This window comes from Podarcis erhardii (assembly GCF_964252035.2).
Source record: "Podarcis erhardii genome assembly, chromosome: 12".
Taxonomy (NCBI): Eukaryota; Metazoa; Chordata; class Lepidosauria; order Squamata; family Lacertidae; genus Podarcis; species Podarcis erhardii.
The window spans coordinates 50,222,733-50,243,564 of record NC_138513.1 but is presented as its reverse complement, the minus strand read 5'-3'; the positions used below and the strand labels follow the sequence as shown (position 1 = coordinate 50,243,564).

Below are 20,832 nucleotides of genomic sequence, written 5' to 3'. Positions count from 1 at the left end.
TTTATCCTGGCCCTGGGCACGGGACCCAGCTCTGCCATTGGACAGTTGGTCCTGCGCCCAGGGGAACGCCTTCAAAGTCCTGCCGCCATTGGCCAATTTGGCAGCAGGCAGACAATCTGTCCTGCCCATGGCCCTCCTGCAATGCCACCCACCAAAGAAGGCAAAGAGACTTGCCAAAGATTTCTCATACCTTCTGGTTAGGGAAAGGCTGCTCCTAGTTTTCTACTGTTGACTCACTTACTGTCTTGCTGCAACTGTACAGAAAATTAGCATGCCCATCACAAGATAAACTTGTCAATTGTTTGGTCTAGTCCAATAAGGTAGTTCTTGGGTTCGCTTGGTCTTTCATGTAGAAAATAGTTCTGCCTTCCATTTTCTTTATATCCATGGCTACATTATAATCAGACTTTTCAACTTCTCCAAAGAACGACCAAAAACTGCTTTTGTGTAGTGACTTCCAAGTTTGTGCTAAGTACAATAATCTGTTCATAAAAAGGCCTCTCTCTCTCTTTCTGTCTCTTGGATGTTGTCATGGATGCTTTAGCTGAGATTCCTGCATTGCAGGGGGTTGGACTAGATGACCCTTGGGGTTCCTTGCAACTCTACCGTTCTATGATTTTATTATTCTTTCTCTTTCATTTTATTTTAGAAAAATTCTGTGCAGCACCACTACATGCCTGGTATTAACAATAGGCAATTAGTGATGAAATCACCAATTACTGGTAGCTTTCCAGTGTTGTTTTCAGAAGCTTAATATTGTGAAATGATCTGTGATTTTGAGTGAGCATTCTTTACATATTGTGTTAGATGCTCTGTTTAGATTAGTTTTCACTGCCTATAAGACTTCTGGGGAAGAAAGCCCCATAGTTTGACACACACTGCCATCTACAGAAAAAGCTGTGCAGGCCGTATAGTATGTCTGCTACTTTTACTACACTACAAGTGACATCTGTGGTCACAGTGTGTGATGAACCTGCACAGCCAGAACATTTATCAGCTGCATCGTCATGGTCAATAAATGCTAAATTAGAATCTATAAAGTGTGTTTGTCAGTGTACCCATGCACACTGTGGAGCTATTTCTATACTGTTGGGAACCAGAATGAAAATCATTAATTGTTTCAGTGCACCCCGAGGCCTGACCTTACAGCTGTAATGATGTGTTTAATTGTAAACGTATCCCCTTTATGGAGGAAGGTCTGGCTATGCTGCCTGCATCGCTTAGGGCCAACATCATTCCTGAGCAGCTAGGAGCATGGTTTCATGGAGGGGTGCTTTCCATCTTGGGCGTGCTGGCAGGGGAGGGAACGGTAGAGGGCAAGTCTGGCAGGGAAAGCTTGCTTCAGTCTATAGAGAAGCTTCTTTACTGCAGTGATAGCCCACTTTCCTCAAGGAGCTCAAGGCAGCATCCATGGTCTCTTCGCCCATCACCCTAATTTTCTTCTGAGTACAATCCTGTGAGGTAGTTATGCTGAGAAATAAATGACTGATCCAAGGTCACTCAGTGAGCTTCACGGCTGAGTGAAGGTTTGAACCGGGGGGGGGGGGGCACAGTCTTGGCACAGTACTCAAACCCAGGAGTCCCCCAGATGGACCACCAGCAGTCCCAACACTCCATTCACTTGGTCCACAGTGTTGGGATTTCTGGCAGCACATCCATCACATTAAATATTCATGTTGATGTTAATTGTATTTTATTGCTTGTTTTATTTTTACTTTGTAATTATAAAAAAAATGCAATATATAAGAAATCAAAGAAGCAATAAAAAGACAATTAAAATAAAAAAGCATCCAGCACAGCACATTACAATTGGTACAACAGGCAGAAAAATAATTAAGTGGCCTGCTAAGACTCAACAATTTTCAAGTGGTCCACGGGGGGGGGGGGCAGGAGCTTGGGGGCCTCTGCTCTGACTGCTACATCACTAAGCCCACTATCACAGATCCATGCCTTGAAAGGTCTGCGTACTTCTTCAGTGACATTTTTTGCAGCTCTACAATTTAAAACCCACATTTTCTTTGTTTGGGTAAATTGCATCTGAAGAGCTTCCAAATCCCCCCTTTTCTTTGGTTTTTATTTCCTAATCAGTGGTGTTGGGCAGTTGGGATTAACAATATATACTTTGCAGGAGCTCATTTGCATATTACCCCAATAGGCTGTGTACAGATTGAGCTGCTAGATTACTATAGAATATTCTGAATAACTGCGATAACTTTAAAGCATCAGTTATTGTTACGTATAGAAGTTTGGGTATTTTCTCTATTTATTTTTAAAGCACCAGGATGCCTAAACATCTGGCCCTAGCTCCAAAGTTGGTGGGCAGCAGGGAGAACTGAAGGCAGTTTTCCGGAGACATTGATGCTGGACCCCAAGATTCTCTTGCCCCAACAACTCAGTTGAAGATCCCTTCCCACCTCCAAGTTTCTTCAGTGGCACTGGCTAATACGAAGCTCCTGATTATAGTGCATTTTCCTTTCATATAGACAACTTGTTGGTGAATGAAGCCCATAGGCTTCTGTCTTTGCCAGCTGACTGTCAACATTTGGTCTTTCTGCCCACACTGAGCTGCTGAGAAGATATTGGCAATATTGGTAGTTCCAGTTAAAATGGATTGATGGTCATGATTTGTCTTTTGTTGCTGAGTCTGTGTTTTTGTGATATTCTTAATCAAAATTAAACCTGAAAGGGGACACAATTAAGTACGAAGTGCAGCAGTGTTTTAGGATAATTACGTTGTGGTAATCACCAGCATTTTCATTTTTTATTAAAGTAGTTTGGAACTACTTAAGCATGGCAGTTCCTGTAGCCTGAGATTAGATAAATGGATGCAAATGGGAATTGTAACTGATGAGTGATGGATGATGGCTCTATATGTTTGATACTGTAGACCCTTGTAAATGATTCCTTCCCCATGGAGGACAGAAACCTGTAGGCAACAATTGGAATGTGAAGCACAATCCCTTTAACAGCATACAGGCTATGGAATGCAGCCTGGGAATATTCTCAGGGAGAATCACAATTAATTGATTCAGCTTGCCATTGAAGTCAAGGTGTTTGGTACCACATCACATCAAGATAAGTGTTCAACCCCTGAGGAGTTTGGAAATCAGGTGACTTTTGAAAATTAAGGACAGAGAGGTTATTAAACTGCTGAATTTAATAACCTTTATGTACTTAGCGTCTGATAGTCATCTTACCTATATATCTGGAAAATCTGCCTAGTGCAGAGAGAAGGAGAACTTAAGATTTACAGGATATATTCAGGTCATTCCACATCAAATCAATGCAAAAAACAAGGGTTTTGTCACACACCATCTCAGATTTTGATGAAACTTGGTGTACACCCTTCCCTTCTGGTTGAAAGAAACCCCCTTGAATTTTCCCCCTCTATCTCAAGTGGTTTTAATTTTATAGCACTTTGAAGTTTCGTTAAATGTGCGTTGTCTGTCCCTCTTGAGACCCTCGGCACAAGATACCCTTGTGTACATTTTATTTTTTCCCTCCATAACCAATGATCAGATCTCTTTGAAATTTTACACAGAGCTCAATAAAATGATGAGGATTTCAGAAAAAAATACACCAGCACTCAAAAGATTTTATAAATCCCTAAAAAAAATTATAAATGCACTTGTAGCCTAGTTTTTTTGGTGGAAAAACGTGTGAGCATGATGTAACCAAAAGTTTTTGATGTTGAAAATTATTGCAAAGACATTCTCTTTCTCGACAAAGAATTAAATTTATGGTTGAAAATTTTATGTTTTTTGGACATCATAGGGGGGAAATGGCTACTGGGTAGCCATTTTGTACAATTTTCCTACAATCCACAGCTGTAATAGAAAAAAAATAATGAAACAAAGTTGTTCATCTTAAAAATTAAAATAATATTGGTTATTTTAGAGGGGTTTTCAAAAGTTCAGACTTGTTTTAGTTTTGGAATATTTGAATTTGAAGTTATGAAAATTGGCTATCAGGAATAAAAAGAAAAGAAAAAAGAATTTACAGTCAGTAGAACATTAAATGCTGACATGTAAGACCTAGCAAGAAATATATTCCCCCAAAAATAAAAATTGAGTGTTATATACATCAAATTAGGCTTAAATTATTAAAAAAATAATTATTCATTTCAGAAATATTAAAAATATTAGACATTTTAAAAGTGAGGAGGCTGCTGTTTTACCTATAGGCAGCTGGTTGGCCACTGTAAAGACAGGATGCTGGTACAGGTGGGTTTTCTTAAGTTTCGTGTTCTGATCAAAAAATATTAAAGAGGTGAGTAACAACTTTAAAACACAATTAAAGTCTTGTTAATAAAGAACAGTAGAATATCTTAAAGCACAAGACCCAAATGTAGTAAACCCAAATTCTGCAACCTTCAAAGATCAGCATTAAACATGAATAGCCCTCCTTAATGTAAGTGCTGGTGTGTGTTAACACAACACAGTGGCAGAGGCATAGCAAGGCTCCCTTGCACCCTTGGCAAGGAGACGCATTGGTGCACCTGGAGCTGGGAGAGACCAGAAACTCAGAAAGTTTGTTTTTCATCACCTTTTGTGCTCCGCCAGTGACTTCCTCTGTGGTCACTGAGTGTCAGGGACTGGACTGAAGAGGAGGAGGAGGGGTGCAGGTCGTGTGTCCCCCCCCCCCTTTTGTCTGTAGCTTCCAGGGAAGAGGAAGGCAGTCTCAAATTGCAGCAGGGCTAGGAGGAAGGTGACAGCTCAGAGATGGGAGAACAGCAGACTTATGCAGTGTTAGGGGAAGGAGGGGGGGAGACAGAGCAGCCAGCTGACACATCACTGGACAGCATAACCGAACCCCCGTCTCCCAAAACGCACCGTTTGTTAAGGGTGCAAGAACAAAGGGCACAACGACAGTTGGCCACGGGCGGATGCCCTAGAGGCAGGTGTAGTTGTTGTTAGAAGGGGAGGGGGGAGCTCAGTGCGAGCATCTCTGTCATGGAGGAATGATCGGATTCCTTTGTCTTTCACCGTGATGATAGAATAAATCATAAGTAAGAACTTCCTTGTTTCCTACCTGATTCTTAGTGCCATCGGGGGGAGGGAGACAATTTCTCGAGCCTGACACTGGGGTCTTCTCTGCTCTGCTCCACATCCCCTCCTCTGCCTGCCTGCCTGCCTCTCCTCACTGTTTTCCCTTCTGCCTCCTTCCTCATCCTGCAACTCTAGCCTGCTCTCTCAGTCTTTCTTGCCTCTGAGCCCTGCTGGGCCCCCCCTTTAGAGCCTGAGAGTCTTGCCCGGCTGCCCAGAGCAGTGGAGGAGTGGCCCAAGGAGCGTGTGGTCAGGTGGGCAGGCTCCTAGCCACTCTAGGGCAGAGTGGAGATGCTCATTTTTTGCGCCACCCTGGACCTGCACAGTGGACAGAATGTTACACATGGCCGAAAATGATCCAGGTTTGATCTCTCACTGACCATTTGTGCCACATTAACTGGGACAGTTTTTAAAAAAATGATTCAAATTTTAAATTTACCCTTGTGCATGAGCCAGTAGTCTTGGTTTTGCTTGAATTACTCACACACCAGAGCTGACATTTGCAAGACCTGTAAGGAAACTAGCCTGCCACACTAAAATCTATGTGAGTGAAATATTCTGTTCTTTGAACTGCTTTGGAGAAATCCAGCTAAATTACAAAAACTGATGCTACACAGAAAAGAAAAAGACAGGCATACAGTGAAAATGTTGTGGACATTGGGAAAGCACTATGAAATGTGAAGATGAGAAAATGCTTGTGAGCTTTCCCTGCCCCTTGTTGGTTATCTAATAAACCCTTTAGCAAATAGTGTTCATGTATAATACAGATTGCATTCAAGCTGACTGAAAGCTTATTGGAATTTCACATTTTTATATTTGTGTATTCAACGTAACCGTTCCATATTTGCCTAGAAAGCTTTCATGGACAGAACGTAGCTGAAAGAAAGCACACAAATCAGGGTGAAAACAAGCTTTTGCTTCAAAATCTTTTAATATGCTACATTGCTGCAGAACAGGAACCTGAACTTTCTTTTTCACATTTTCACTGTGGCCTTGAAGACAGGAATGGGGAAGCTTGTTTTATGTGCTTTTTGGTTCCTGGTTTTGTATTTCCACAAGGTTGAGCTTTTTCACACATGCAGCAGCAAGCTCAGGTTTGCCACTGAAACAGGAAGGAAGCACTGTCAATCTTATTTCTCTGATTATTGTACCCATATAATTTGAATGCTTGTGGATGTGTTTTCTGCATTCACACTTTGTATTTTTAGCTGTTAAACTGCTCTTCTTTAAGGTGCTACGAGACTCTTTGTTGCTGCTGAAACAAGGTGCATTGAAAAGTGTTAACTTGGCAAACCAGTATATTTCTAGTCCCATTTGCTTAGTCAAAATATGTTCAACAGATGGCTTCTAAATTTGAAGGAGGAGGACTATTTCGGTATTTTCTATTTGATATGGTTTGGTACTTAAATTATTTTTAAATGAAACAAGGAAAGTTCTCCAGTCTCCTTATTAATACTAATTGCAAATGTGCCGTTTTTCTATAATACAGGCTCAGGTTAACTGCACATTTTAACTAAAGATTGGTTTACATTCTGATTTCATGCAGTTTTCCATTTTTTTGGATAAGCACCTACAGATCAGCCTTTTAAAGTCACCTTTGCACTTTGCCCTTCCAGCTGCCCTAACCAAAAGAATGGGTTTCCCTCCCTTCTGTTTGAATCCAGAGAAAGAAATACAAAGAATGGATGGGAAATCAGATGCCTGCACTGTGAGAGAAATTTCTGTTTGTGGTTCTCCGGAATTGTCTCTGTGTTTGGCTCTGTGTTCCTATTTTATACTGTCATTTTGTGAAATTGGTAGCTCATTAAGTCTGAAAGACTCATCTTACGTTATATCTTCTGGCACTTCCAACACCATCGCCTCACCCTCAATTCTGTTTCTTAGAGTGCTTGGAAAAGGTGTGGAGAGAATCTCTAGATTCCCAGCTTTCATGAAAAGAGTAAGTTCCTAGAAATTATAGAACCATTGATATGAAGCAAGGTTTGCAGATACTGTTCTCTCCCAGGCTAGATCTACACAGCTATATAAAAAAATTGCTCTAAAAACAGTATGGAAAAAAAGTTGTAAAACTCACAATGGAAAAGTGGGTTGCTATTACAGCTCTACAACGCCATCTGGTGTCACATTGTTATAACACATTTATAACATTGTTATTTGATTAATGTAGCTGAGTCCCTACTTGGTTGTTTGAGAAACAATTGTAGGTGAGCCCAAAATCTAAAAATTCAACAGACTGCCATAAAGGAGCCTGGTTTTGCTTCAGTAAGTTTTTCCTGAAGAGCAAAGTTCCAGACACTATTCCACCAGTTTGTAATACCAAAACCAGAATGTGTTTTGTGCATCAAATTATAGTCTTGCTTTTTGAGGGGTAGAGTTTTTTCCACCTTTGGCAGCCTGGTGTTGGTTCCCCCCATCCTCTACTTCTTGTTGCTGTTGGGTGTGTTTCTCTCTTATTGACTTCCTGGGCGTCGGCATTCAAAAATATGGCATACTCCACTTCCAGCCTGAAGTGTTACCATCCAGAGTTCTAGCAACTTAGGCTACTGCTTCACCCATTTGGGCCACCTCTCATTAGCAGTACTTTTCCCATTTAGAGGGGGAACTCTGCTACCAGGAGTGTCCTCTAACTCTTGGTTAGTTGTTGCATGTTTAACTACCCATTTAATGTTGTCTGCTCTTTGCATACGTCTGGGCTCACTGCTTTGGCAAATTCAGGTGCCATTAATCTCTCCTTAATTAAAAAAAAAAAGTTAAAGTTTTGTTCCAAACATACTAGACAATGTAACATTTTTGTGGAGAAAAACTATTTGTTAATGAAGTGTTCTCTGTAATTAAACATCACAACTTTGCTTTATTTGTACTTAATAGGTATAATAATGTTTGCCTATTGCTTTTTGTGGGGGCATCGGGTGTTTAATTAGTCTTTATAAACTGTGTTGAGGTCCCAGGATATGACACAGCACCACAACCAGCAACAGTTCCTGTTAGCATTTTATTAATCAGTGCTGGGTATGGGCTTTGACATTTGCATTGCTTCAGAATAGTCTCCTGTAGTTCTTTTAGAACACATCTTTTTTCCTCGCAAACTTTATTGGCTTTAATTTGTCTTCCTAGCTCTCTGAGTTTAGTTTTGCTTTTTTCTCATTAATATGATTTGCATTTTGGAAAGCTAAAAGCTTTGGCTTTTAGAATAATTTTAATGTGTGCTAAGTATCTTGTGCATCAAATGTCTCCTGGTTATGCAAGGTAAAGAAATAAACCTAAACCATTAGAACTCTCCATCAAATCCTGAACAGGAAGGAATAATTTCTTTCGCTTTCTTGACTTTCTTGACGACAAATGTGGGGCTTAAAATATAGCAGGGAATTGTATTTCTGTTAACTTTTGTGAACTGTGTTGAGGGCTGTTTGGCTGAAAAGGTGGCATAGAAATAATCTATAACATAGCATATTACATTGCAATATATTCGGCATTTGCCAATTCCTTTGTTTATTCTTCCCTTTTGATAACAAATGCAGGAGTTGAGCTGCAGTTCTTGAGATGCAGAACTGAACTTGATTTCATAATGATGAATCTTAACATTGAATGGGCTATCTTATTACAAACAAACAGAATGCAAAATGGGGAAATTAAAGGGCTCACTTCTTCTGCAAAACAAATACCACAATACCAAAATGCCACTTCTGTCTTCAGGATTTGCATCCATCTGAGTGCCTGTTGATGAGCACAGTCCATGGGAAGAACTTTATGCCTTGCTTGCAGTTTGATCCAACAGGGCAGTTCTTACACTCTTTTACAGCTTACATATGAGGGCTTGTCCCTACAAATAAGGGTTCTTTGTAAACCTCAGGAACTGCTGAAGAAGTTCAGTCCTCCTCTGGAGAATGGCCTCCATGGGGGTTGGGTGCAACTTTAATATTTCATACAATTTTAATATTACAGTGGTACCTCGGGTTAAGAACTTAATTTGTTCCGGAGGTCCGTTCTTAACCTGAAACTGTTCTTAACCTGAAGCACCGCTTTAGCTAATGGGGCCTCCTGCTGCCACCGTGCCACTGGAGCACGATTTCTGTTCTCATCCTGAAGCAAAGTTCTTAACCCGAGGTACTATTTCTGGGTTAGCGGAGTCTGTAACCTGAGGTACCACTGTATTGAAGGAAGCAATGGGTTTCGCTCCTACTCCTTCTAGTTAGTTCTTATCCTGTTGCTTCCTTTATCCACTGTGCTGGAAAGCTCAGGTAGACCAGAGTTTGGTGATGCTGTGCAACGGGATTCTTCCAGAGTGCGGGACTGTAGCCTCCTTCTGATTGGCTGCAGGTACAACTAGTCAGAGGGGGTGAAGTCAGCACTTAGGGAAGGAAAAAGGAAGACAGTTGAGGGTTGGGGTGCTTAAGATCCACTTTGAGGAATATCTCCACCCAGAGAAGGAAGTCCTTGGGCTTAGTTTGAAGCTCTTAAGTCTTCTTAGGATTGTACAGACAAGAGAAAAGCTGGGAAGCTGAATTGGGGACAGGAGTAGAGAGATGTGAGGGAAGACTCTACTTGGGTCTCTGTTCAGTAAGGAGGAGAGTGATCTTCTGGAAAGAGAAGAATCCCAAACCAGTTATGAGGGGTGTGGTGATCCCCTGGGTCTGCTATAATACTAGAGGAGCCTCAGGAGTGAAAGCTATAGAAGGTTAGGAAACTGATAGAAAGTACCACCTTGTTTAAGAATGCAAGTATTAACACCTAAGCTGTACCATCCCTGCAATTAGTTTAAGGAAATGAAGAGAATATAAGCTGTACGTTTCCCATCTTGTTTAGAAGCCTATAACATCCATGGGGGGGGGGGAGAAAGTTTACTGTTTCATGAAAAAATTCTGTCTCCTGACACATCTTTATTTCAACAATTTAGTTGTAAAATAAAAATCTTTTTCCTGTTTAACTTCCCTAAGTCTCCAAGTGCCAGTAGTAAGGGGGGGGCCTGCCTCACCCACCAACATGAACTAGCAAGAGAATTTCATTCAACATTAAATGAGTCAAAATTTCTCATTGGACTTCACCTACAATAAAGTAATTTTAGCAATGAATCATATAGAAGGCAGGACAGATTATGTATAGACTCCTTTTAGACCCATTGCTGATTCTTTTTTGGTATTTTAAAACAAGAATCTTTAAGGAACACCAGAAAATGATAATTTAATTTATCTTCTGATGGCTGCCATAATGAGTCAACTAGAAAAAAGGAGCTAACAAGCTTTCAGTGCCTATTAAAGTATTTTAAGTATGATAAAATTCACTAATTTCGTTAAAACATTTATTGGAAAATTGAGTGTGTTAATTATATTTTGGGATCTAACTAACACAATCCAAAATATAAGCCCCTGCCACCTACACTGAACCTGTATGTTGTCACCAACCTTTTTGCGACCGTGGCCCCCTTCTGACCTTGCTTCCTTCCTGTGCCCCCCACCCCGTCCTACCGGTAGAAATGTAGCTATTTAAATGTTTTGTTTGTAAATAGAACATGTTTGTTTAGAATTTTATAATATATACAAAATACAATTACATAAAATGGTGACATGATGAAATATTGTTGAAGCAGAAAAACAGATCTGGAAGGGACCCCGGGGTCATCCTTCTAGTGCAACCCCCTCAGCGTAGGAAACTCTACTGAAGCATCCATGGCAGATGGCCTTCCAACCCAGTAGCGTAGCCAGGGGGCAGGGGGGCGCCCCCGGTGGCACTTACCTTGGGGGTGGCACATCGGAGCCCCAGGTGACGCACAAGTCTAGGCAGACAAGCAGGTCCCCTTCCCATTGCCACCCCACACCGCACTTACCTGACCTGGGGGTTCTGGATTTCAGGCTCTATGGGTCAAAACAGGAGCCTCTGCAGTCGCCCTCTCCCCCCCCCCCCCGAAACAAACCAGAACTGCTCCAATAAAATTCACCTGGAAAAAGGAGTGCTAGGCCCTGGAGGGCTGCCCCTTACCCGCTTCTGATTGGCCAAACCGATAGCCAGATAATCAGGATTTTTAAAAAAATCTCCACTTCTCACTTCCCTTTGTGGCCCCCTAGCCTCATGCTGTGACCCATTTGCTCAATTTTCACTTTGGCCCCCTTGGAATATCCTGGGGCCCTCCAGGGGGTCACATGCCCCCAGTTGGGAAACAAAGGGGGGGGCTATTCTTTATGTTCCTAATGACTGTATTGGTTACGACTGGAAAAAGAAGGAACTTAATAACTGCAGAAATGCAGTTTGTTCCTAGGCTTGCATCTCTATTTAGGTGGCCTAATGTTGTTGGTGAGCAGGTGCTTCAAGAACACTCCTACCAGCCAAGGCCTGTGTGAGAGAGAAATCATCTCCCCAAAGTGGATTTAGATGATTGATGAGCTGAGCTGAGCTGGAGAGGTATTAGCTGAGGGCTGTCATTAAGAAAAGGCAATGTTCTGTTATAGCTTTTTCTGCTGTACCTGTCCCATATCCTTAAGAGCTGATCACCTGTGAAAAGTTAGATAAGTACTCCCTCACCCTCCAGGTGCCTCACAGCGCTCACAGTATCTGTATACTGAAAATGAACAGCAACCATATTAATTGTTCCCACTGATTTCATTGTTTTCAGCAAAACCTGCTAGGTGAGAGCGGCTGATATGTAGGGCAAAGACCATTTTTAAGAACAAGGTGTCTCTGTTTTGTGAGGTACCAATGGATATGGACAGAACCAGCCCACCCATGATGCAAGGGGAAGCAGGAGACAGTGCTGTGCCCCCCTCCACCCCCAAAAGGGAGGAGTTCTGGCACACAGTGGGCGGCAACACTTAGAGGAGTTCCTTGGCTCCCACTGAGTTTGCTGCGAGCTGATTGCTGCTGCTCCCCCCCCCCCCCCGTGGTGCCCTGGTAATCGCTGCACTCAGTGGGAGCCAGGGCACTCTTCCAAGTGCTGACCTGTTTTCATACAAGGCAATATAAACAGTTACAACTGGAACACTTAAGCCAGCTGTAAAAAGGCCTGCATGTGTAGAATGGGGATTTAAGAAAATACATTCCTGCCAGCCACCACAGAATTATGATAAAACTGTTTTGCAAGGTATTAAATATCTGAAAATGCGAGGCAAAGCACAACAGCTTGGATTGCCTTCTGTTTCCTTTTCTATTTATTTAGCGTGTGCACTTTGTCCTTAATTTAATAACTCTGCATTCACTTCTGTGTTTCTAACACAGTGTTGCCTTCTGCAGTTACAGAATTCCATTTTCCCTTGGCTCTGGTTTGAGCCAGTGACAAGGAACAGCAAAGAAAACCCAAACCCAAACTGAAAAGGTCCTAAATAATCTTAAAGTGAATTAAGCACTTATCTATATGGCACCATCAGGGTCCATCTGGGTATCACCAATGTGGGTGCCTGCTTATACCTTCTATGGTGCCCACAAAGAGTCTCAAAAGATAGCACTTCAAAAACCCTCTTCATGCTTAGTTAATATTTGTACCAATTTAGCCTCTCTTGCATTGAACATGTCTAAATATCATGGGATGCCAGGATTAGACACCCATTTGGCCTGTTCTGAACAAAGGAGAACTACAAAGCTCTCTCTGGGAGCAAATGCGGCAGTAGCTGATGGCGGTAACTTTTCTGCCCCCTGATGGCGTGGCTGAGGGAGGAGCATACCCACATCATTTTGTGGTCCTGTTTCTTTTTCTTTTCTTTTGGACATGGCTGCCATTTTGTGTTTTGCCACAGCAGCCAGTTTGTGACCGGTGCCCATGACACTGACAGATGTGACCACTTGCCCATGTAAGAAGAATAAACAGGTCTATGTCCTAAATAGAATGCAGTCGAAAATAGACAGTGGGGAAAACAAACGGGAAAGGGGAGGAATGGGAGGGATGAATATGGAGCTCAACGGGAGAGAAAGAAAAGTTGGCACTGTATCCCTGTTCAAGGAGAGAATTCCATAAATAGGGAAGAAAAAGAGAATTCACTTTGTGAATTTGGAATTTACCAGATGGAGGGGGACGCCATTCCTGATAGGGATGACTCCCCCTACTGGAGACAGGCAGGCTCTTCAACTTGCAACATCCTCCCAGAGAAGAGGCATCATCCTGTCTTTCCAGACCGACCCTGCTTTCTGCAAGGGATGCTTTGGGCCTTCGTGTCTCTTTCTCTGTGTGGAGAAAAATGCTTGCTTGAGTGCTTCTTTTATGTGGATTTTCCCTTTGTTCTAGTCCTCTCCTTCATCCTGTTTGCTAGATCACCTTTCTGAGTGAGTTTTTTCACTCTGTTTTCCTGTTGGCTGCCCCCCCCCCAGCTTCTTCATTTCGATTTCAATCTCTTCGTGTTTCTCTCCCCTCCCCGTCCCCACTCTAGTGTCTGGGGGAGGGAAGAGGATAGGGGGCAGCTGGATTCTGACCTGATTGTCAGTCAGGCACAGGAGGAATTGTCTAGAGGCGACAGGGCCAGGAGCTTGTGTTTCCCGCCCAAAATGGAACACCATTTTGTTTCAACAACTCAGCATTTCTTCCGGAGGCCCCAATAGCTCCTAGAGATGTGATTGCTGCACCTGTTGGACTAGTGACTTTCACACTCTCTGTGCTCTCTGCCTGCCTCGAGTGGCTGAATTGTTGCTGCACCTTCAGGTCCCAGCACAAATTGGGAGTTTGAGCAACAACTGCAGTGTGTTCAGTTGCATTCATTTCCTGTGTGCAGAATAACTTTGCCTCAGTAGGGCAGCCTCTCTCCTCACGATGTTGGCACAATGGAGGAGGCCTAGACATTTTGAGATCCCAGGCAAGCAGCCTTGGGTGATTCTCCAGGTTCTTTGACAGAACAGGCAGGGATGAGTATGGAAGCCCCCCCCCCCCCGAAATTTCCCCAGACTGCTTTCTTGGATGAAGGGGTTGATTTCCACAGAGATTAATTATTCCCTCTGCGGGTTTTTACACCTGGACCAGCTTGCTTCGTCACCATAACAGTAAATGCAAGTACAAGCAGTCCACACACAGCCACAGGGGAAAGAGGGGCTATTCACCACACAAAGCCCCCCTCCTGCCCCTCGCATTCAAGGTCCCAGGAGCCCTTTCTGGTTGACCCTCCCTTGCCACCAAAACATGCTAAGACATCTGTTCCTCAGGCAGTAGTTCAACAGGAGACGTCGCTTCTACTCCCCAGGTCTCAGGGTGCCACTGCAGCCCAGTGGGTGGCCTCTGGGGAACTGCCTGAATTGGGGTCCTCCCAGTCCAACCCAGACATGAAAGAGAGGGAGCTCTCAGAAGAGGAAGTGATTGAGGTTAAGAAGCAACCCTAGGGTGTTCTCTGCTGAGGTTTTTATGCCTTTCTTAAAAAGGCTTGTCAGGTGCTGCAATTGCCAGAGGAAGAGACAGCCTGCCCCCCCCCCGAATCCCCTACGGGGCCCTTGGAAGCAACCAAAGCTCTTCCTGCCACAGCAGCTAAGCCTGTCTCTGTTCCCTTCCCCAAGGCCTTTGAGAAACCTTGGGGTGCGGAATGAGGAACTCCACACAGAGCTTAGGCTCCTTGCAAATGGGGAAAGAAACATTCTATTGTATCTTTCCAGATAAGTTTATGAATCACTTCAGAGGTCCAGTGATTACCCACCATGGTGGTCCTGGCTTCATCCTTGGTACTCCCTTCAGAAGACGAAGGGGTCCCAGGTATCCATGTGAGAAACGAGTGGAAGCGTCCCTGAGGCCTGCGTTCGAGGCCAGTGCTTTTGCCTTTCAGGTTTCCACCACCTTCTCTGTATTTATGTGCTTAAAGCAGTGAGCTGTAGAGATGAGATCACATGCAGACCTTCCCAAGTTTATTAAGGATCCCTTGAAGAAGATGACCTGTGCTTCAGCACATGGACACTCTGCCATTGATGCATGGTCCTTAGCTACTTCCACAGTGGCCTACAAGACAATCTGGTTATGACAGTGGGGTGTTGACACTGCGTCACAATCCTTTATGATCTCATTACCTTTTCAGGGTCTGAACTCTTTGGAGAATCTCTGGAACCTCACCTGGTGGATACCAGGGATAAGAAGAAGGCCCTATCTTCCGCCAACAAGCCTAATGAAAAGTCATGTCAGACTCAGTTTTTCATACTTCCCAACAATTTCCCAAGTCTTGTCCCTTCTTTTCCATTCAGAATAGAGGGGGTAGACAGGATGGGGTGCTCCCTGCCCCTCCTTCAGATCAGGAAAGTCTTCCTCTGCATCCTCAAGGCCCCCAAAAGAGGGGAGAAAAATACTTCTGCCTGACTTAGCTCCCAGTAAATCTGCTTCCCCAGGGGGTGTAATGCTGCCCGCCTTTGTTCACCGGTGGGCAGGTGGATGCTGGAGATAGTATTGATAGTACGCTCTTGAGTTTGCTTCTCTTCCACAAGACATCTTCATCCCTTCCCCTTGCTTAAGGCTTCAAGAGAAAAATCAGATACTCCTACTGGCGACACATCATTTGTTGAAAATAGGGACAATCGAACCAGCAGGTCACTCTCAGAGCAAGTCAGGGCTTTATTCAGTCTTCTTTCTTCAGTCTTCTTTCTGGTGCCATATTATAAAATATATCAAGAATACAGATAGATCAGATGACTGAAAATTAAACAGCTACAAAGCTACAAAGGACTGCCGGAGAGACCTGAGAGTCAAGCTGAATCTCTGCTTGAAGAATGTTCCTCAGCTTTGGACTTCTAGTTGAGGTCAGTTGGGCCTCTGTGAAACAGGGGGAGGGGTGATCTCAGTGACCAGGCTGGGCCATAAGGGTTCAGGCAGCCCTAAGGTATCCTGGTCCCAAGTTATTCAGGACTTGGTAGCATCTAAGCAGCTGGTGCAGATGTTTTTGCAGAGGTGTCACGTGCTGTTGGCAGTCTGCCCCCATCTAAAAACTGTTCCAGTTCCCTGACAAGTTGTTTCCTTGGTTGGAAAATGTTAAGGGAGAGTTGTATTTTGTTTTGTTTTGCATGTAGGGGATCATTCAGAAATGCAGTTCACCTGCTGTCTGAAATGGCAGAGCCCAGCAGGTGCTGCATTGCACAGCTCTTCCAACCGCACATTTCAATTCCACGTCTGATGTGGCTGCTGCACCACTGGCCTAATCTCTGTGAGCAACCTGCTTTATTATGTTTACAAACATGATTGTAATGTAATTAAAGATTAAATTACAGATTGTTTTAGAAAGTTTTTCATTAATTTGTGCAATTCTGGAGACCAAGCAAACCAAAATAAAACATGCCATGGACATTTCCCATGTAGCAAAGAGAAAGCAGGCCACAACTGGCTTTTTTTTTATTTAAAACAATTGTCTGGAAATCAGTGCAATCAATTATGGATGTTTAATATAATTTCAAAGGTCATTTCTGTGAAAGCCAAGATAATGCTGCCTTTAACTGCTGCTGTGATTTGCAGAGAAGGACAATTAACAGTCCGTGCTTAATAGCAGGCCTGTTTGGACTCCCCTCTGTTCAGAAATCAGTGTTGTGGGTTGATTAAAAAGCTTAAATCCACTCCTGGATTCCAAAGAAAATGGACAGGAACCGGGGGAGGGGGGATGGTAAAAAGTTGAGTAACTAATACTGTATTTAAAATGGAAATGAGCTTCCCTTGCTTATTTCCCTGCTTTCTCTTCTTCCTTTCCTCCTTTTAAATGTTTGTCCTTCTCCATCTTGTGGGATGTACCGTATTTTATGCCCTATAGGACGCACTTTTTCCCCTCCAAAAATGAAGGGGAAATCTGTGTGCGTCCTATGGGGCGAATGCAGGCTTTCGCTGAAGCTTGGAGAGCGAGGGGGGTCGGTGCGCACCAACCCCTCTCGCTCTCCAGGCTTCAGGAAGCTATCAGCAAGCCTGGGGAGCCCGCGGGAGTTCCCGCAGGGCTCCCTAGGCTGCGGATAGCAGGCTGCTGCCTGGAGCGCGGGGCACACTGCAGCAGAGTGCCCCGTGCTTCGGGCAGACATCCGCAGCCCAGGGAGCCTTGCGGGAGTTCCTGCAGGGCTCTGCTGCATCCGCGGCTGGGGGGGGATAATTTTTTTTTCTTTATTCCCCCCCAAAAACTAGGTGTGTCCTATAGGGCGAAAAATACGGTAATTGCATGTGGTTTGTTTGTGTTATTCAGTAAATCCATAAAGAACGTTAAGATAGAGGAAACAAATACAGTGGTGCCCCGCAAGACGAATGCCTCGCAAGACGAAAAACTCGCTAGACGAAAGAATTTTCCGTTTTGGAGGTGCTTCGCAAAACGAATTTCCTATGGGCTTGCTTCGCAAGACGAAAATGTCTTGCGAGTTCCTGCGGGGTTTTTTTCCTTCCCCCCCCCTTTTTTCTAAGCCGCTTATCCGCTAAGCCGCTAAGCCGCTAAAAGCCGCTAATAGCGCTAAGCCGCTAAGCCGTCAATGGGCTTGCTTCGCAAGATGAAAAAACCGCTAGACGAAGAAAATCGCGGAACGGATTCTTTTCGTCTTGCGAGGCACCACTGTAACCTGGATGCATGCAGAGTGTGCCACCAAAGAGTTTGTGCTCCCCCTGCCCATCATTTTTAGCATTGTATGAAATAATTAAGCAACTTCTGTATGGCAGACGCACAGTGGCATGTGACCCTCCAAGCAGATTGTAGCCCCCTAGGTGTAACTTGTATCAAATGCTTGGACAATCATGCTGTCTACTACTGGAGCCTGTCTTCACATGCAGGAAAGTCCCTCACTCACCTGGTTTAGCCAGCCATTCAAAGCTGTTCCTAGGTGTGGCTGCTGTTGAATGTTGACAGCATCTAGAGGTACTACCCCCTCCACGAACACCCCATACAGTAGAGGGAAGTGAGGGGCAAGTGGGGCTTGTCAATCTGGGAAGGTAGCCCATCTTGGAGAAGAAATACTCTGATCCTAAACCTTCACTGTAAACCCTGTGCTAATCCAAAGTGGAGTCCCTCAGATGGTTGGATGGCACCTTGCATGCCTCCTTTCAGCAACTCCTGCAGCCAAGCTGGTGCCAAAAGTCTTGCTCTGCTTTCCAAGGCCGAGGGGTGGTGGTCTTGACATCTGGGCAGTCTAGGACCTCCATATACACGATTCCGGCTTGTGGCCTGGTGAGGTCACTTCAGTGCTTTGAATTCACCCCTCCATTGTCTCTCAAGACAAATGGGTGTCAACAACAGCAGGAGGGGCATCATGTAAGGCAAAGGGGCTATGTTTCAATTTGTTGGATCACAAATTGGTTTGTTGGTTTGCTCATTATTATTTAGATAATTTATAGATCACTTGATATTTCAAAGAAATTATCTAAGCAGTTTACAGCATTCAAAAAATATAAAAAACAGAAGTAAAATCAAAAGAATACAGTAAGTAAAGGTTAAGGACCCCTGGACAGTTAAGTCCAGTCAATGGCGACTATGGGGTGTGGCGCTCATCTCACTTTCAGGCCGAGGGAGCCGGCGTTCATCCACAGACAGCTTTCTGGGTCATGTGGCCAGCATGACTAAACTGCTTCTGGCGCAACAGAACACGGTGACAGAAACCAGAGTGCGTGGAAACGCCATAAGAAACATACATTTTAGAGCATTTTAGTGCAGACAACAATTAGATAACTCCATGTGGTGTGTGGTATGGTTAACTGTAGTTAACCAGATACAGTGGTACCTCAGGTTACATACGCTTCAGGTTACATATGCTTCAGGTTACAGACTCCGCTAAGCCAGAAATAATTCTTCAGGTTAAAAACTTTGCTTCAGGATGAGAACAGAAATCGTGCTCTGGTGGCGCAGTAGCAGCAGGAGGCCCCATTAGCTAAAGTGGTGCTTCAGGTTAAGAACAGTTTCAGGTTAAGAACGGACCTCAGGAACAAATTCAGTACTTAATCCGAGGTACCACTGTATGTGAGTTCCCTCTGTCCCTTAGCAGAGATTATGAGAGAGTTACAACCTCAGTGAACATTAGGTTGTTTTTTAAATTCAACTTTTCGGTTTCTTTGACATTAAAAACAACCAGAAAGTGAATGTTAGCACTAATGAAAGGTTCCACACAGTTTTTGCCTTGTAGCACCTTCATTTCTGTGCCAAAATTTCACAATTGTGGAGATGAAGCCTAGGAACGAGAGCTGTAGTCTTGCTTCTTAGCTGTTGGCTTTTCAGTGAGTTTGCCAGCTGACAATTAATTACAATGTCTGATGCTGGGAACTGGCTCAGGACCAAAGCCTCTCATTGTACATCAACCACCAACGGAGATTTTCAGATGGAAACAAAGTTTTGCCACTGCTATAGCTGTGAGCTGATATTCTTTTTCCTGCCTTTCTTTCCTTTTTTCAGTAGCATTCTTTTCTCACAGTCTAAACAGTATTAATGCCTGACAAGAGGACATCTCAAATGATAGAAAAGCATTGTGCTTGAGTTTATATGAACATTCTATCTGTGGACGAAACTCTACAATGCGTCACTCACACAAGCAGGCACTAAACATGACTGCATGAACTGCCCTGTAGAACCAGGTGAACCCCAGAGCAGCATGGCCCAAGTTCAGCAAGCACAATAGTTGTGTTAGTATGGATTTGACCACACAACTCAAACTATTTCAGCTGTTCTGGCTAATGAAGCTACTTCTAAGACAGCATTTCTCATGACTCTGTATGATTCATCACCCCTCTTTGAGCACCCCAGATTTAACAAACCAAAGAATGGCAAAGCTGTTCAATTGACAGTACCGTATCATTTCCTAAGATTTGTGTCAGAACTTATGAACACAGCAGGTCTTCGAGCCAAGGTGCAGTTTGCAGCGAGGGCTTATTTCACACAGTATGCTGCTTGATTAATCAAAAATGTGTTGACTTAGTTATCCTCATTGAAAATGTTGCTATGAAGTGATATGGAAGTTCTGTGCCTCATGATTACACTGCTAGTTAGCACTTGATGGATGATGGATGAGTGATGCTTGTAGTCATGTATGCACTAAGCACAAAGGTGCAGTTGACACTTGACTTAATAGAAAATGGGTAGGGTTTTCTGCTTTTGTTTTCATTTAAGCAGCATGATCAAATGTTTACCTATTGCCATAGGTCACTCCAGGCATTTCTTATATCTTGATACCTACTAGAGGCAAAAGTGGATTTAGCATGGTGCAGTAAGTAGAGTGTTAGACTAGGACGGGCATGACCCAGGTTCGTATCCTCACTCAGCCATGAAGCTCACTGGGCAACACTGGGCCTATTGCGCTCTCTCAGTTTAACGGCTCCACAGGGTTTTGTAAGGTTAAAATGGCGGGGTGTGAGGAACCATGCATGTTACAAAAGTGGGATACAAATACATACAATTGGACTATATATTCTAAAGACTTATATCTCGATAGTTGACCAAATGAACTTCAAGGCAGCTTACAACATGTTAGCAACCCTGTGCACATTTACTTGAAAGTAAATCCCAGTGTTCTGAGGTAAATTTGTTCAGGACTGCACACTAAAATATACGTGGAAGTACTCTGTTCCCTTGTGCTGATGGCAGAGGTCAAAATGACTTCTGTAGTTATGGTGCAACTTTCGGTTACTAACTGGAGCTGGGGGGGGGGGGGCTAGTCAGAGTTTTTGCCCCAGGTGAAGCCTCCAGAGGGGCACCATTGAGCCTCCCATCCTGTGTATAAGTGTACACAAATGGGGGGGGGGTGCCAGACTGGGTCTTTGACTCTGGTGAAATAAAGCCTAGTTTTGCCCCTGGGTGTGGGGATCCCACAGCTGGTCCTTCTCTGCCTGATGACTGTTAACAGGCTACTTTTCCTCTTTCCATGTTGTTCCTGGGAGTGGGGGCATAGAATTTCCTAAAGTTCCTTGGGACTGTGCCTA

At 43.7% G+C, this 20,832-nt stretch overlaps 1 protein-coding gene across 6 annotated transcripts in view; it reads left to right on the top strand.

Annotated features, from left to right (window-relative positions):
• TPK1 (thiamin pyrophosphokinase 1) overlaps nucleotides 1–20,832 on the top strand; it is a 234,000-nt gene that overhangs the window by 194,394 nt on the left and 18,774 nt on the right. The gene's annotated exons all lie outside the window — the stretch shown is intronic.